Source organism: Bos taurus, chromosome 6 (assembly GCF_002263795.3).
Source record: "Bos taurus isolate L1 Dominette 01449 registration number 42190680 breed Hereford chromosome 6, ARS-UCD2.0, whole genome shotgun sequence".
NCBI lineage: Eukaryota > Metazoa > Chordata > Mammalia > Artiodactyla > Bovidae > Bos > Bos taurus.
The window spans coordinates 18,494,593-18,512,434 of NC_037333.1; the positions used below are offsets into that span (position 1 = coordinate 18,494,593).

The 17,842-nt window shown below is 39.5% G+C and overlaps 1 non-coding gene across 1 annotated transcript; it reads left to right on the forward strand.

Annotated features, from left to right (window-relative positions):
* The first annotated feature begins 494 nt into the window (after positions 1-494).
* TRNAC-GCA (transfer RNA cysteine (anticodon GCA)) lies at positions 495-566 on the forward strand. Its single transcript has one exon. It is a non-coding gene; the product is annotated as a tRNA-Cys (tRNA).
* The last annotated feature ends 17,276 nt before the right edge of the window (positions 567-17,842 follow it).

Sequence of the window (17,842 nt, forward strand, 5' to 3'; positions counted from 1 at the left end):
GGGATATGGGTGATTAGTCTTTAAAAAGATACTTACACTTCATGCACAGGAGAACTAAATTTAGCAGAAATTGAAAAATGTTTGAAAACAGTCTTCCACCATTTCTTATGTCTTGTGGATAATATTGCAATAAGATTACTTAGAAAATCTGTGTCTTACTTGGAAAAAGTATTTAAGGGTACCATGTAAATTTGGCCAAAGCCAGTTCTAGAAACTCTTTATTCCTCTCATCTTCTGGAATCTAACACATTTCACAATGGTCCGTAGATGTGTGCATTCTGATTTTAAAGTATAATGGAACTGGCAGGATGAGAGCATTGTATTCAACAACTATTCATTAATAAAAGTTGTACTCTACCTTTGGATTACTAGGGAATGAATTGCATGATATTCTACTGTAAATAAACTGAGTGGCATTTATGAAAACATATGAATGTGATATGTAAAATAAATAAGTAATAGGATTTTAATTTAGACTGTGTGATAAAAAGGGTTCCCTGGTGGCTCAGATGGTAAAGCGTCTGCCTGCAATGCGGGAGACCCAGGTTCGATTCCTGGGTTGGGAAGATCCCCTGGAGAAGGAAATGGCACCCCACTCCAGCACACTTGCCTGGAAAATCCCATGGTACCCTGATAGGCTGCAGTCCATGGGGTCGCAAAGAGACACGACTGAGCGACTTCACTTTCACTTTCATGATAAAAAATTTAGTGTAATTTCCTGAAAGTATTGCTGGTAACCACAGCAGTTTAAGATATAATAATCTAGAAAGCAGTAGATACAGTCACCTTTTGACTGTGACAATGGAGGGCAGGAGTGTGTTATTTACTTAATAAATATACACTCAATTGCACCTACTCTGTGCCAGTGTTCAAAAAGCTTTATGAATATTCTATAATTGAATCCTCACAATGACCTGTGAAGTGCATGCACTACTATTATCTTTATTTTACAGATGAACAGACCAAGCTGTAGAGAGTAAGTAACTTGCCCCATCATACATCTGAAAAGTACCTCTCTCAGTTCAGCAAATAATATCATGTTTGACTCTGGACATATTTAGGTAACATAGAGGGGAAAGCAGTTTTTGAATGAGAAAATAGGGCAAAGAGAAGAGAAGCAGATTTGTAAATGAGAGACTCAAATGAAAACAGGAGCAAAATAAAGGACAATAAAGAAGAGATGAAGTGCTGAATAAAGACCCTATGCTGGAAGTGAACTCACAGATAGTTCAGCCTGTCAGTTTTCAGATCAGGTATTGTGGCTAAGAAACAGTAAGTGTTATCTTCAAACTTCCACAACAGTTGGACCAGAACTCTGAGAGATACTCTCATTTGTACCATCTTTGAGCCAGGCCCGCACTGAGCACTAGGGTAAAATCTAACCTAAGGATCCTCATCTATTAGGAAGTCACCATTAACATGAAAAGACCAATTTTTGAATCTTGAAAAACTGATACACAAATAGTAACTATAGTGTGAGTACTAGCAGACCTCTGGACAAAAAGAAAGGATTAATAGTACCTTGAAGAGAGACAGAATATTCTATGGGATAATTAATTGACCGACTGTTAAGGAAAAATGTAAAGGACAAGAAAAAATTTGCCAACCAGAGAAGAGAGAAGTCCATTAAAGGCAAGAAGTGTAAAGGACAAGAAAATTTTGCCAAACAAAAAAGAGAGAAGGCCATTAAAGTCAAAAGACTTAGCCCATAAGACAGACTTGAGTTTTGAAGCAGTGTGGTATGCCCATGAACACCCTGCACATTAAGTGTATTTATTCAACTATGTTATACTTAATCAACATTTGTTGAGCGCCTACAATGTACCAGGCAACAGCAACTCAAAGATGACTGATGAAAATGTTGTTGTTCATCAAGTCACTGGGAATTCACAGTCTAATCTGGGAATCCAATTAGACTTCAATTCAGTTCAGTTGCTCAGTTGTGTCCGACTCTTTACGACCCCATGAATCGCAGCACACCAGGCCTCCCTGTCCAACACCATCTCCCAGAGTTCACTCAAACTCACGTCTATCGAGTCGGCGATGCCATCCAGCCATCTCATCCTCTGTCTTCCCCTTCTCCTCCTGCCCCCAATCCCTCCAAGCATCAGAGTCTTTTCCAATGAGTCAACTCTTCTCATAAGGTGGCCAAAGTACTGGAATTTCAGCTTTAGCATCATTCCTTCCAAAGAAATCCCAGGGCTGATCTCCCTCAGAATGGCCTGGTTGGATCTCCTTGCAGTCCAAGGGACTCTCAAAAGTCTTCTCCAACACCACAGTTCAAAAGCATCAATTCTTCAGGGCTCAGCTTTCTTCACAGTCCAACTCTCACATCCATACATGACCAGTGGAAAAACCATAACCTTGACTAGATGGACCTTTGTTGGCAAAGTAATCTCTCTGCTTTTCAATATGCTATCTAGGTTGGTCATAACTTTCTTTCCAAGGAGTAAGCGTCTTTTAATTTCATGGCTGCAATCACCACCTGCAGTGATTTTGGAGCCCAAAAAAATAAAGCCTGACACTGTTTCCACTGTTTCCCCATCTATTTCCTATGAAGTGATGGGACCAGATGCCATGATCTTCGTTTTCCGAATGTTGAGCTTTAAGCCAACTTTTCCATTCTCCTCTTTCACTTTCATCAAAAGGCTTTTGAGTTCCTCTTCACTTTCTGCCATAAGGGTGGTGTCATCTGCATATCTGAGGTTATTGATATTTCTCCCAGCAATCTTGATTCCAGCTTGTGCTTCCTCCACCCCAGCGTTTCTCATGATGTACTCTGCATAGAAGTTAAATAAGCAGGGTGACAATAAGGGTAAGCAAATTAGGCTAAATGAGAAGTCTTAGTCTATTCTGGGGCTTCACATCTAACCAAGTGTTTCTATCTGGAGAGGACATGTTGATAAGAAAAGGTTTTGAGATGAAGCAACACTTAGTTTGAATCTTGAAAAATGGATAGGTTTTTAGCAAGAGTATAAGGGAATGAAAATCTGACATTAATAATATCTTGCTGCTGGTGTCAGAGGCTAACTTGGTAAGAAAGCAGTGTTGGTCACTGCCTTGTAACTGGCTTCTTCGTGGCATCTGGATGCAAATCAATTAGATGCTGAAGAGAAATACAAACCTCAAGCATAGCCTGTTGCCTCAAGAACAGTTCTAAGTGACATCAGATCACATGAGGTTGCAAATTCCTTTTAAAGCACTTTCCAGTTGGATGAATCACAAAATAAAATGACCATGGTTCTGGAAAATAAATAGAAATCCTTTTTTATTTTATTCTTTTACATTACACTGTTGGAAAAGCTCAAACAAGCAGTATAGTTTCCTAAACCACATGGGTCTCACCACAGACCCAGGCATCTTGGTGCTGGTGTCCAAATACTTGGATCAGGGGCTTTGCCTTCATCTCTTTGGGTGGCAACTGAGAAATGGTCCACGGAAAATAAGACGAACAGATGTGGAAAGAAACCAAACTGTGACCCTTAATTTTGCAGGTTGAAGAAACCAGATCATGCCAGACCCTTGCTACATGCACAGGAAAGAGGTTAATGGTGGGAGCACGTAGGGACAGTGCTGTGGTTTGCATAGATTAATACACTGGCTCAAAAGCAAACAGGTTGATGATTGGATCTGTAGTCAAGATCAGTCAGCTTCTAATGAGAATTAATCGAGTGCAGCAAAGGACACTCCTTAGCAATGTGCTAACCACCTGTTATTAGAACCTAACCAATCCTGGACATCACCAAAGTTGCCTTAAAACCCAAATGATTCGTCAAACACAATGCATGTCTGAACATAATGAACCAGGCTGCACCAATAAATGTCCTGGGATCACAAGCATTTTTGAACCAAACATCACAAGGCAAGGAACAGAATACTGACAATACATAAGCCATAAAAAATGAAAATGAACAGAAGGAATAAACATTTTGAAACTCAGTTCATCTAGCTAATCAACCAGGGCCTAAAACCAGCAATTCTTCTGAAGCCTCTTTAAGAAGCCCACAAAGCACCCCGGCTGACACAGCACAGCTGGCACTCCTCTGCTGGATGGGACCCTAAAGACCAGACATAAATTGCTCAAAAAATTTTTTGAAAGGGGCAAGTCCAGTGGACAACAAACTAAACTCATCCTTGTGGAAGATTTACATTTTAAAGGGAAAACAATGAGACTGATAAGGTTTCTGCTGCTGCTGCTCTGTTGTGTCCAACTCTTTGCAACCACGTGGACTGTAGCCTGCCAGGCTTCTCTGTCTACTCGATTCTCCAGGCAAGCATACTGCAGTGGGATGCCATGCCCTCCTCCAGGGGACCTTCCAACCCAAGGATCGAACCCAGGTCTCCCGCATTGCAGGCAGATTCTTTACCGTCTGAGCCACCAGGGAAGCCCAAGAATACTGGAGTGGGTAGCCTATCCCTTTTCCAGAGGATCTTCCCAACCCAGGAATTGAACCAGGGTCTCCTGCATTGCAGGTGGATTCTTTACCAGCTGAGCTATCAGAAAAGCCTGATAAGGTCTCATATAAATAAAACTCTAGTCCTTTCATTGACCCCATGGGCTTTTCATAAGTGGTCTGTATTTTCAATGCAGTGTAACATCACCAAAGTGAGTGTCTGCTTTCTTGATCTTTGTTAGGTACGTTACAGATAGTGAGTGACAGATCATGTATGTAAGGCACATAATGTCAGATATACACAACCCTTTATCCTAAAGTCAGGTGCAATATCTATGAACCATAATTAAATTTGCTTAAATTGAAATGATTAAGTCCTTGAGGATCTTTGCTTCCGATAGTTGTGGGTGTTTTGTTTTGGTTTTTTTTTTTTTTTGGACAGTGGATTTAAAGTAATTAAAGATTTTTTTCAAAGCCCTGTAGCATAAATCTATTTGAACTATAACAGCTATGAGACAGAGAAAGAAGAGGGGAGGGAGAGAAGGAGAAAATGGGTTTTGAAAGGAAAAAAAAAGTGCTAGTTTTAATTAACTGGGAATGGTTTGCATCAATCTATATATAACTCATTAGCTGTCTTGCATAACAGATGATTGGTTTTCATTTGCTCGGTGATAAAAGATTTCCAGTCCCCGGAGTAAAAACCCACATGAGATGTTATATCTTCCCATGTGAATAATTATTCAGTGGTCAAGAAAAGACAGAGGCTTCATCCACAAGTGGCTACCAGATTGAACCAGAATCAAGAGTTCCAGTCAACTCTGGTCTAATTTCCAACAGAACACATTTTTATCCTTCATTATTTAAAAAAAATATTTGAGTGATGAACATAACAGACAAAAATCCCTTTCCTTATATTCTGGAGGGTGGAGATAATCAACAAAATATACAGTGGCATATCATATATGTTACACATTAATAAATGCTGCTGCTAAGTCGCTTCAGTTGTGTCCGACTCTGTGCGACCCCATAGACGGCAGCCCACCAGGCTCCCCTGTCCATTCTAAGGAGAATAATAAAGCAGGGACTAGGGGTAGACAGGCTTCCTGGGTGGCTCAGGGGTAAAGAATCCAGCTGCCAATGCAGGAGACTCAAGAGATGCAGGTTCAATCCCTGGGTCAGGGAGATCCCCGGGAGGAGGAAATGGCAACCCACTCCAGTATTCTTGCCTGGGAAATCCCATGGACAGAGGAGTTGGGTGGACCAGAGCCCCTAGGGTGGCAGAGTCAGACTCGACTTAGTGACTAAACAAGGAGTAGGAAACATGGGAGCAGGTTGCAGTTTTAGATTGAAAGAGCAGGGAATAACTTATTTAGAGAGTGTCATTTGAGCTAAGATCTGAAAGAGGTGAGTGAGTGAGGTAGGTAGCTAAGAAACAGAATTCCAAGAAAGGGAACACCAAGGGACAAAGTCTGTGGAGGTGGAGTATTGGGTGTGTTTAGTAACACTAGGAGGGCATGTGGATGGAGAGGTGTGGCATGGAAATGTAAATTAAAGAGTTCTCAGGGATCCACGTTATGGGGCACCTATACATTAACAGGACCTTTCTTTTCACTTTGATTGAGGTAGGGATCCCTTGAAAGATTTTAAGCAAAATAGTAACATTTATGACTTATGCGTTAAAAAAAGGATCTTTCAAGAAGACTGTTAGCCATGACATGGATGGTTACAATGGTTGCTGCTGCTACTGCTGCTAAGTCGCTTCAGTTGTGTCCAACTCTGTGCAACCCCAGAGACGGCAGCCCACCAGGCTCCCCCGTCCCTGGGATTCTCCAGGCAAGAACACTGGAGTGGGTTGCCATTTCCTTCTCCAATGCATGAAAGTGAAAAGTGAAAGTGAAGTCGCTCAGTCCTGTTCGACTCTTAGTGACCCCATGGACTGCAGCCCACCAGGCTCCTCCGTTCATGGGATTCTCCAGGCAAGAGTACTGGAGTGGGGTGCCATTGCCTTCTCCGGTTACAATGGTTACAGCATTCAATTTCAAAATGTCTGAATTTTTTAAATCTTCAGAGTTAATCTAAAATGAACTTCAAATTCCTCATTTTACAGTGATGATATTAATGTCCAGTGATGATGAGTGACTTTTCCCAAGGTTATGCCAGTAGTTAGTGGTTGAGCCAAATTTTTTTTTATCTTGAGTAGACTAGAAATAGAAGTGATGAGTTCTGTTGTTTGAAACAAGAGAAATTTATTTGGGAAGAGCTCATATCCAGAGGGCTAAATGACAAGATTTAATCATACTTTAGGTTTCTATTTGATCTGGCAATTTAATGTAATTATAGCCTAAATCTTCATTATTAGTTATCCTAGTGAGAATGTCATTTACTTTTGCATATTCTAGATGCTCTTATCACTTTTAGAAAAACTGGGAACTGAGGAACAGGCTTACCATGGAGTTGAAAGGACTAACTTGTCTACAGATTAGGTAAAGTAGACCTGACTCTAGGTTTGGTAAAAATCTCCTTGGATACATAGATAAAGCTTCAGTAGGACTAAAAGCCTGTCTTACAGAGAGTGATTTCCATGAATAACCTTTGATCACATAGACCATGACCACTTTTAGGTTATTCAAATGGCTAGGTGCCTGAATAAAACACCTTCTGGTTCTTCAAAAGTTAGGTCTAAGGCAGACAGAGTTCCCTTATGGAACATAGTCTTCATTAGCCCAAAGGCTGGAGTTCCTCTGGAGCACTGTTCGGCTGAAGCTACATATTCTTCAAAGATGCCATCCTTCTCCTCATAGGTGGAGTTGTCATTCTCCTGCAGCCTGAGTACTAACAACAAAGATCAAAATTCAATTTGGAAAAATTTCCATCTGAAGGGAATCTGAATACCTTTCATCATATGGAAGAAAAAAAAAAAAAGTTAAGTTTTAAAGCATCAAGCACTCAAGGAATAAGTATCACTAAAAATAAGCCCAAGAAAAAGTTAAAAGCTCATACAAATTCTAAGTTAAACAAGCCCTGTCAAAACCCCAGGGGTATGTCAGCCTTTGAACACTGCCACCACAACCACATCAAGGCATGCAGTCAAGGGCTCCAATGAATCAGATTATGAAACAGACAATTAAGCATCCACACATTCTTTTGTCTTCCAGTTTGAAAATAAAAGAAAGAAAAGTGGCTTGCATTCTCACAGAGGTCTTATTAACATGACTAAGTTATCAAAATAGAGCCCATCAGAAGTAGAAGTGGGCCAAGTCAACTGGTAGAAAACACAATTAAGGATTGCAGGACAGGTTACAGAAAGGAAAGACGAGAGAAAGGAGGACCTCCACCAGGCTGCTGCAATCTAGACGTGACACTGTGAGAAGGTGTGAAGGGAATGACTCCAAAGTCAACGTTAACTACAAAGCAAAGATTGGCCTCTGAAGAGATTTCAAATGAAAGACCCATAAAACGTGGAGATTAGCTAGATCAATAGATTAAGGAAAAGAAAAAACACTCTGGAACTTCATATGTAGATGGCCAAAAAGCACATGAAAAGATGTTCAATGTTGTTACTTATTAGAGAAATGAAAATGAAAACTACAATGAGGCATCACCCTCATACAGGTCAGAACGGCCATCATCAAAAAATGCATAAACTAAATCTGGTGAGGGTGTAGAGAAAAAGGAATCCTTTTACACTGTTGGTGGGAATGTAAATTGGTACAGACACTATGGAGAACTGTTTGGAAGCTCTTCAAAAAACTAAAAGTACACAGAGGTGGAAGGAGAGGATAGGATAAATTCAGAGAATACCACTGACATATATACACTACCATGTCTAAAATAGACAGCTAGTGGGAAGCTACCGTGTAACACAGGGAGCTCAGCTCATTGCTCTGTGATGACCTAGTGGAGTGAGATGGAGCAGGGTTGGGAGGGAGCTTCCAAAGGGAGGGGATATATGTATACATAGAGCAGAGTCACACTGTTAGACAGTATAAACTAACATAACACTGCAAAGGAATTATACTGTAACTAAAAAATATTTTTTTAAAAAACTAAAAATAGAGTTACCATATGATCCAGCAATCTACTCCTGGGTATATATCTGGAGAAAATCATAACTCTAAAATATATATGAAAAAATAAGTAAATCAAAGATACACACACTCCAATGTTCACTGCAGAATTTACAACAGCTTGGACATGGAAACAATCTAAATGTCCACTGACAGAGGAATGGATAAGGAAAATGTGGTACACACATATAATGGAATGATACTTAGCCATAAAAAAGAACAAAATAATACCATCTGCAGCAACATGGACCGAGCCCTAGACATTTTCATACTAAGAGAAGTAATTTAGACAGAGAAAGATAAATACCATATGACACCACTTATATGTGAAATCTAAAAAAAAAAAAAAAAGATACAAATGAACTTATTTACCAAACAGAAACAGACTCACAGACTTAGAAAACAAGTTTATGGTTACCAAAGGGGAAAGACAGGGGTTAGGATAAACTAGGATGTTGGGATTAACATAAACTACTATATATAAAATGTTGGGGTGGCCAATACTGTATGGCACAGGGAACTCTACTCAATACTGTGGGAAATTAATCTGAAAAAGAATATGCATAACTGAATCAGTGTGCTATAAACCTGACACTAACACAACTTTGTAAATAAACTATTCAAAAATATAATTAAAAGCAATTTTAATTAAAAAAAAACAAACCTCTAGGACTTCAAATCTAGTAAAAAAAAAAAAATAACAACAACAAAACACTGACAGATGTAAGCAGTTAAAAAGGAACTGGATTAAAGAGAAGAGAATAAAAGCTGCCATTTACTAACAACTTCCCATGTTCCAAGCACAGTGCATTCATTATCTCATTTAATTTTCTCAACAACTCTATGAGATCTGGTTTATTCATGTACTTATTCATTAACAGCTGCAACTGCCTAATGTGGACCAGGCGCTGTCTTTTGTAAACATTATTTATTTTTTTTATACCTAAGGAAAGTGAAATTCAGACAGGTAAGATAATTTGTCCAAGGGACCCCGAGCCAGAGCTGGAATGTGAGCCAAGATTTGATGGGTTTGCAGTCCATGGGGTTGCAAAGAGTCAGACACGACTGAGCGACTTCACTTTCACTTTTCACTTTCATGCACTGGAGAAGGAAATGGCAACCCACTCCAGTGTTCTTGCCTGGAGAATCCCAGAGATGGGGGAGCCTGGTGGGCTGCCGTCTACGGGGTCGCACAGAGTCAGACACAACTGAAGCGACTTAGCAGCAGCAGCAGCAGCAGTGTCCTGTTATGAGTTTTAGTTTTGGATTTGTTGAATTCAGAATATGACAACTGACAACAATTTTAAAAATAGGCCAGTTGTAAGAAGATAAAGAGAAAAATAGGATGGGTGAGCCACAAAGCTAGTGGCAGTAACCAAGTATGGAAGGACCAGGTCAATCAGCATAGAGAGAGAGAGAGAGAAAAAGAGAGAGAGTGCGTGTCTGGCATAAAAGTGAGAAACAGTCTTATTACTCGAGCATCTTTTGAGGGCACTCACCATGGTTTATAATGTGGAGGGTCTAAGGTTATTAATTCAGGCGCAACTGCTGCTAAATCTTCTGGTCTCTAGGGCAAGAACTGACGTCGTGGAAGTGAGATGATCCCCTATCATCTTTGACATTCAAAACAGATACAATACTGAAGATGTTAATAACATATTAAGTTACTCAATTCACACAGATGAGATAAGCCTGTGTTAGTTATATTTTGAATCAATACCATTCAGGATTGTACTGTGTCTTCCCCAAAAGATACATTGATGTCCTCTACCCCCAGCACCTCTGATTGTGACCTTACTTGAAAATAAGGTCACTGCAGATGTAATTAGTTAAGATGAAGTCACACTGGAATAGAGTGGACCCTTCTGTCTTAGAAGAAGAGATGCAGAGCACACCAGATGTCATGTGATGAGAGAGGAAGAGACTGAAGTGATGCATCTATGAGCCAAGGAACTCTGAGGTTGCCAGCAACACTGAAAGCTAAGAGCGAGGCAGGGAATACATTGTCCCCAGAGCACCCAGGAGGAACTAACCTTACCAACAACCTGGTTCAGATTTCTAGCCTCCAGAATTGTGAGAGAATAAATGTGTTGTTTTAACATACCCCCTTTTATGATACTTTGACAGTAGCCCTAGAAAATGAATACAAGTGCTCAACAAACCAAACATTTAAATCATGCTTATGATGTCCAGGAACTGTTTCTAAATACGACACAAAATTAAATCAATTAATCACCACCACAACATAAAATGGTAAGTACTATTATCTCCATTTTACTGATGAAGAAACTGAGACGGTGAGTTTAGATAACTTGCCAAAGGGAGACCGGGGATCGGAGCCCACAGAGTCAGGTTCCAGAGTCTCTGCCAAACCACCATACTCTTGCGTGCACCATTCTCCCAAGACTCCCTAGTGCCCCAGCTTTTCAGGATGCCATTGCTGGTACTCAGTCTCATTCCCAAAGCAAAGTAATCTTGGAATGACATAATCTCCAAATGATGGCACGGCTCATTGTACGGGTACAGTATTTCAGCAAACGTTTTACACAGGTAGTTTCATATTTAATCCTTGAAACACTCTGTGGCTGGCCTAATTACTGTTATTATTTTAAAGTGAAGAAACTTGGGCTTCAAGAGGTTAAGAACTTGGCCCTGCCTCCACAACTGGACCTGGAAGTGCTGGATATCAAACTGAGACCTTGTGACTATAAAATATCCGCTCTTTCTTTTACACGGCCTTTCCTCTGTGAAACCGTCTGTTACTCTATCCTCACCCCGACTCTTACCCCCTCAAAACCTCCACTGAACTGACTGCTTCTTTATGCTCTCATCATAGGCTGCAACGCCACATATTTATATTGCCTTCCCTGCCACTTGGGAAAATGAGCAAGGAGACGACTCTTGTTTTGTCCTAATGCCTAATGCCTAGTGTCCTAATGCTTAGTGTCCTAAGCATAAAATAGGCATTTGCTGAAGGAAGAAATAAACAATGGCACTGAAACACAAAATATTGTTTCATCTGTCAATAAAATAAAGTGTATGAGAATGACTACCTGATGGTAACTTTCTGCAGTGCTTCCACAAGAGACAGTGTAGAAAGCTTTGAAATAAACATGTTCATCGTATGTAGTTTAGAAAAATGCATTACTGTGGTTTCTACCAAAACAACAGGCATCAGTAGATCTTAAATTAAATCTTACATATTCAGTCTCTCCTTCTCACTCATTCAGTCCCATTCCCTAGGGGTCTAGGTCCTCGGAAGAACTCTGTGTGTATGCGGATCATAGAATCTTTTGTGTTGTGGAGCTTGATAAAGATGGGACACAGTGATTTGAATGACAATTATATAATGTTGGTAAATGTATATCTATATCTATATATCTACATGTATGCAGATATGTACGTACTTCAAAACAGTTTTGCAGGGTTAACAGAAGTTACGCTAACCTTCTGACTCTGGTTAACCAGTCACAACATTTACAAAATAACACAGAATAAACAAAACTGCAAGGAAGACTGATGAGAGATTTTACAAAGCTGCCCAGGAGGTGGTGCACGGATCAGTGGAGAACTGGAGAGCATCCCTGTTGGTGGCCGCCAATTCTCTTCTGGAGTCATCTTTTTGCTTCATTATTAAGAAAGACAGGATACTCCCTTCCTCAGGGGGCCCAAAACCAGACCCACTCCACAATAAGCCAGGACCAATGTGCCTTAACTAGGAAGTTGAACTAGATTTGCCTCAGGGCAACACACTCCCGCAAGTCCCATAAACTTTCCAGGAATCCACCAGATTAGCCAAAAGAAACAATACTGTGAAGTTGAAGGAAAGGGAAGAAGAAAAAAACAAAAAGAAAATAATCCACATGCAACGAAACTATCTTTCCATGTTATCCCCAGCTGACTCAAATTGGCAGTTCTTTAACAGCAAGAGTTAAGAGCAAAAGAGCTATCAGAAACTTCTTTTCCTTATGCAGGAACCTTGCATGTGAAGGTCCAGACCAAGTCATGGAACAATATGGAAAACATGGGTATGTGTCGTTCACTGCCTTTGAGGATAGTCAACCTCTTGTCAGCTTTGTCAATAGCCTATGGGACAGATGTTAGACTTTCAATTCTTGTCTGCTTTCTCACCTCCTTTGTCAACTTATTCCATAAGCAGCACACAGGCAAGGAAGGAAAACTGAAGTCTACATTGTAGGGCAGCCATTCCATTGCAGTAAATGAAACAATTTCCATTTCCTAAGAGCTATTAGGGAAAACCATTTAAAAATGCACACACACAAAGCACACTGGCAATACAATGTGGAAATACAATGAGTCTAAATTGGTAGGATTATTCTGTTGTTATTCAGTCACTCAGTCGTGTCCAATTCTTTGGACCCCACAGACTGCAGCACACCAGGGTTCCCTGGCCTTCACTATCTCACAGAGTTTGTTCAAATTCATTTTCATTGAATTAGTGATGCCATCCAACCATCTCCTCCTCTGCTGCCCCCTTCTCCTCCTGCCTTCAATCTTTCCCAGCATCAGGGTCTCTTCCAATGAGTCAGTTCTTTACATAACATGGCCAAAGTATTGGAGCTTCAGTAGCAGTCCTTGCAAAGAATATTTAGGGTTAATTTTCTTTTACATTAACTAGTTTGATCTCCTTGCAGTCCCAGGGACTCTCAAGAGTCTTCTCCAACACCAAAGTTCAAAAGCATCAATTCTTCGGTGCTCAGCTTTCTTTATGGTCCAACTTTCACAACCCTACATGACTAATGGAAAAGCCATAGCTTTCACTAGACGGACTTTTATCAGCACAGTGATGTCTCTGCTTTTTAAACCTCTTCTTCCAAAGAGCAAGCATCTTTTAATTTCATGGCTGCAGTAACCACCCACAGTGATTTTGGAAGAAAATAAAGAAAATATAAAGTCTGTCACTGTTCCCACTGTTTCTCCATCTATTTGCCATGAAGTGATGGGACCAGATGCCATGTTCTTCATTTTTTGAACGTTGAATTATAAGCCAGCTTTTTCATTCTTCTCTTTCACCTTCATCAAGAGGCTCATTAGATCCTCTTTGCTTTCTGTCTTTAGGGTGGTGTAATCTGCATACCTAAGGTTATTGATATTTTTCCTGGCAATCTTGATTCCAACTTGAGCTTCACCCTGCCTGGCATTTCACATGATGTACTCTGCACAGAAGTTAAATAAGCAGGGTGACAATATACATCCTTGATGTACTCCTTTCCCAATTTGGAACCAGTTCGTTTTTTCATGTCCGGTTCTAACTGTTGCTTCTTGACCTGCATACAGGTTTCTCAGGAGGCAGGTAAGGTGGTCTGGTATTCCCATCTCTTGAAGAATGTTCCACAGTTTGTTGTGATCCACACAGTCAAAGCTTTAGTATAGTCAATGACGTAGAAGTTGATGTTTTTCTGGAATTCTCTTGCTTTTTCTATGATCCAATGGATGTTGGCAATATGATCTCTGGTTCCTCTGCCTTCTCCAAATCCAGCTTGTACATCTGGAAGTTCTTGGTTCATGTACTATTTAAACCTATCTTGGAGGATTTTCAGAATTACCTTACTAGCACATGATAGATACATACTGACAAACTTCATAATGGGATTACATTTATGCTGGATTATATAGTAATATAAATATTGAAATTAAAAATTACCTGTTGTCAAATTACATATAAAATCCCTTGGATTTCAAATCCTAAAAGATGATGCTTTTAAAGTGCTTCACACTTTAAAAATATGTGAGCAAATTTAGAAAACTCAGCAGTGGCCACAGGACTGGAAAAGGTCAGTTTTCATTCCAAAGAAAGCAATGCCAAATAATGTTCAAACTACCACACAATTGCACTCATTTCACATGCTAGTGAGGTAAGAACTATTATTTTGGACTATCTATACCATTTTCCTCCTATATACATAAAACTGAGGACTAATTGCAATCAATAGTTAATAATTAAAATTTCTAGAAGTCAATAAAACTCATTACTTCCTCCTCCCATATCATGTAAACCATGAATGAAGTTACTTTTTAGATGAGACCATATCAATGAAGACTATTTGACAAAAGATTGTAATGTCTATGTGCTAAAATATGACATTTAAATAATGATGTCACAAAGACCAATAGAAAAGAGAGGAGGATGGAGCAGTGCATGATACAATAGGGAAACTGTTTTGAATTTAAGGGATGATAACAAAAAAGTGCTATCCACTGAATAATGACATACTTTAAATAGTTAACATTTATTAAGACAATATATAGAACACTGTATGAGAAAAGAACAGAAATGGGGCCCCCTTGTGGCTGTCCCCAGTTTCTTCTCTAAGGTCTCAAACAGTTAAATACTGGTCCCAACTTTACACCTTACTACTAGGAAAATAGAAGCCCTATAATTAATTGTCACCCTCCTTTTAGACTGGCAGCTTAGAGACAATATATTTTGCATCTCAAATGGCTTATGAAAAGTATGACTTTCAATCATGTTTTTACTAGCAATGATTAAGAAATGCAATCTGATATATCTTTTTACATATTCCATAATACTCTGGCAACCTAACGATGGTTTAGCCTCATTTATAGTTCAGGAACCACATAAGTAATCTACCTAATGTACTTCTCAATCCAATAATATGCCTATGCCTATTCCACACATGTGCAGAATAGAATAGATTTAAAAGCTCTTCAAGAGCATATTTTCAAATTGATATGCACAATGTCTTCCATCAAAGGCAGATGGTCCCTTATCCCTGCTTTAACCTTGTCAGGAATTTGAAGAAAAACTGGTATTTCTCCTCTTTTGTTTATTTCAACCAGTAAACAATTGGTGTGTGAACAGGCTTCAGAAGTTTTAACTTGGAATTATTTACTTGAGCATAAAGTTCTGTAGGCCAACTGCAAAGAAGACAATAAGAAAATAATCTTTGACATAACAGAACTAAACTCCAACATTTTCAGCAGATCATCAGTTCCTCCAAAGCAGAGGAATTTGGTGGAAATATGGTGGCTTGGGCTCCTATAAAAATTATCTAGTGAAAGATGCATTTTGGCTTCCTAAGATCTACTACTCTTCTGTGCTCCTAACTCTATATACAGAAATTGCTCCCATTTTAGAAACATGAGTCTTATTTTTGTACACAAACTTATGAGTAAATCCACTACTTAAAATCTTCATTGTCAGTCCTTCTCCAGGTCAGTATGATATGTACCATGATGATCTTATCACAGCGTGGGACAGAAGGTAACTAATGAGCCTGTCATAGCAACACCAACCTCTGTTGGAGCAGAAGCACATATTTTATCTGATAAATATAAGGCAACTAAGCTATTCAGCTCAGTATGCCTTTTCATCGGCTGTTGTCATCATAAAATTCCCAAGTGTTGGATTTCTAGTTTCAGATATCTCCTTCAGATGAGGTAGGCTCCTGCAATTATCTGCTCTAGTAGAAGCCACTACCAATTGTGCACTCCTTCGTACTGAGCTCAGCGTCATTCTGAACACGATTTTCTGTCCTCCTCCTGTACAGGCTTGGTCCATGAAGAACATTATTCTAATATGATTTATTTCCATATATGACTTATTTTCACATGAAATTTCATTATTTGGGAAGAATTATTTCCCTTATGGTTCAGAGGTAAAGGATCCACCTGCAGTCCAGGAGATATGGATTCAATCCCGGACTCAGGAAGATCCCCTGGAGGAGCAAAGGGCAACCCACTCAGTATTCTTGCCTGGAAAATCCCATGAACAGAGGAGCCTGGAGGGCACAGTCCATAGGACCGCAAAGAGTCAGACACGACTGAGCACAGAGAGCATTTTGCAAATTAAATTTTGGAAAACCAATTTTAGACATCTAATTAGACTGGGCTGGCGAAAAATAAAATGCTGGAGATTATGACTCTAAATATTTTCTTTCAAAATGAACAAACTCATTAAAAGAGATTGCATTATCCAGAAATTGTGTAAAACATATGGAAAGCAGAAATTAGGAAAATATACATATGTGTGAAAATAATTATTCAATTTGGCAATCAGAATCATACTTCCAGTAGAAAAGAGAAAAAGGGAAGTGTCAAAATAAAATTTCTGACCTCACTTTCTGTATATATCATAAATTGGATCAAATGTAAAGTGGAAAATACACAGAAAACTTAAAATCAATAATATAATGAAAGGAAGCTTGCTGCCCTAAATACATAGGAATTTAAAGCTCCAAAGAACTTCAGAAATAATCTAAGCATGCTGCTCATTTTTCCAAAAAGAAGTGGAAGCCTAGTGCAATTAAAATTTTGCCTATGGTTTTACAACTAGTTAAGGACCATTTGCACTCATCTCACGTGCTAGTAAAGTAATGCTCAAAATTCTCCAAGCCAGGCTTCAGCAATACATGAACCGTGAACTTCCTGATGTTCAAGCTGGTTTTAGAAAAGGCATAGGAACAAGAGATCAAATTGCCAACATCTGCTGGATCATGGAAAAAGCAAGAGAGTTCCAGAAAAGTATCTATTTCTGCTTTATTGACTATGCCAAAGCCTTTGACTGCATGGATCACAATAAACTGTGGAAAATTCGGAAAGAGATGGGAATACCAGACCACCTGACCTGCCTCTTGAGAAATTTGTATGCAGGTCAGGAAGCAACAGTTAGAACTGGACATGGAACAACAGACTGGTTCCAAATAGGAAAAGGAGTTCGTCAAGGCTGCATATTGTCACCCTGCTTCTTTAACTTATATGCAGAGTACATCATGAGAAACTCTGGGCTGGAAGAAGCACAAGCTGGAATCAAGATTGACGGGGGAAATCTCAATAACCTCAGATATGCAGATGACACCACCCTTATGGCAGAAAGTGAAGAGGAACTCAAAAGCCTCTTGATGAAAGTGAAAGTGGAGAGTGAAAAAGTTGGCTTAAAGCTCAACATTCAGAAAACGAAGATCATGGCATCCGGTCCCATCACTTCATGGGAAATAGATGGGGAAACAGTGGAAACAGTGTCAGACTTTATTTTTCTGGGCTCCAAAATCACTGCAGATGGTGATTGCAGCCATGAAATTAAAAGACGCTTACTCCTTGGAAGGAAAGTTATGACCAAACTAGATAGCATATTGAAAAGCAGAGACATTACTTTGCCAACAAAGGTCCATCTAGTCAAGGCTATGGTTTTTCCTGTGGTCATGTATGGATGTGAGAGTTGGACTGTGAAGAAAGCTGAATGCCAAAGAATTGATGCTTTTGAACTGTGGTGTTGGAGAAGACTCTTGAGAGTCCCTTGGACTGCAAGGAGATCCAACCAGTCTATTCTGAAGGAGATCAGCCCTGGGATTTCTTTGGAAGGAATGATGCTAAAGCTGAAACGCCAGTACTTTGGCCACT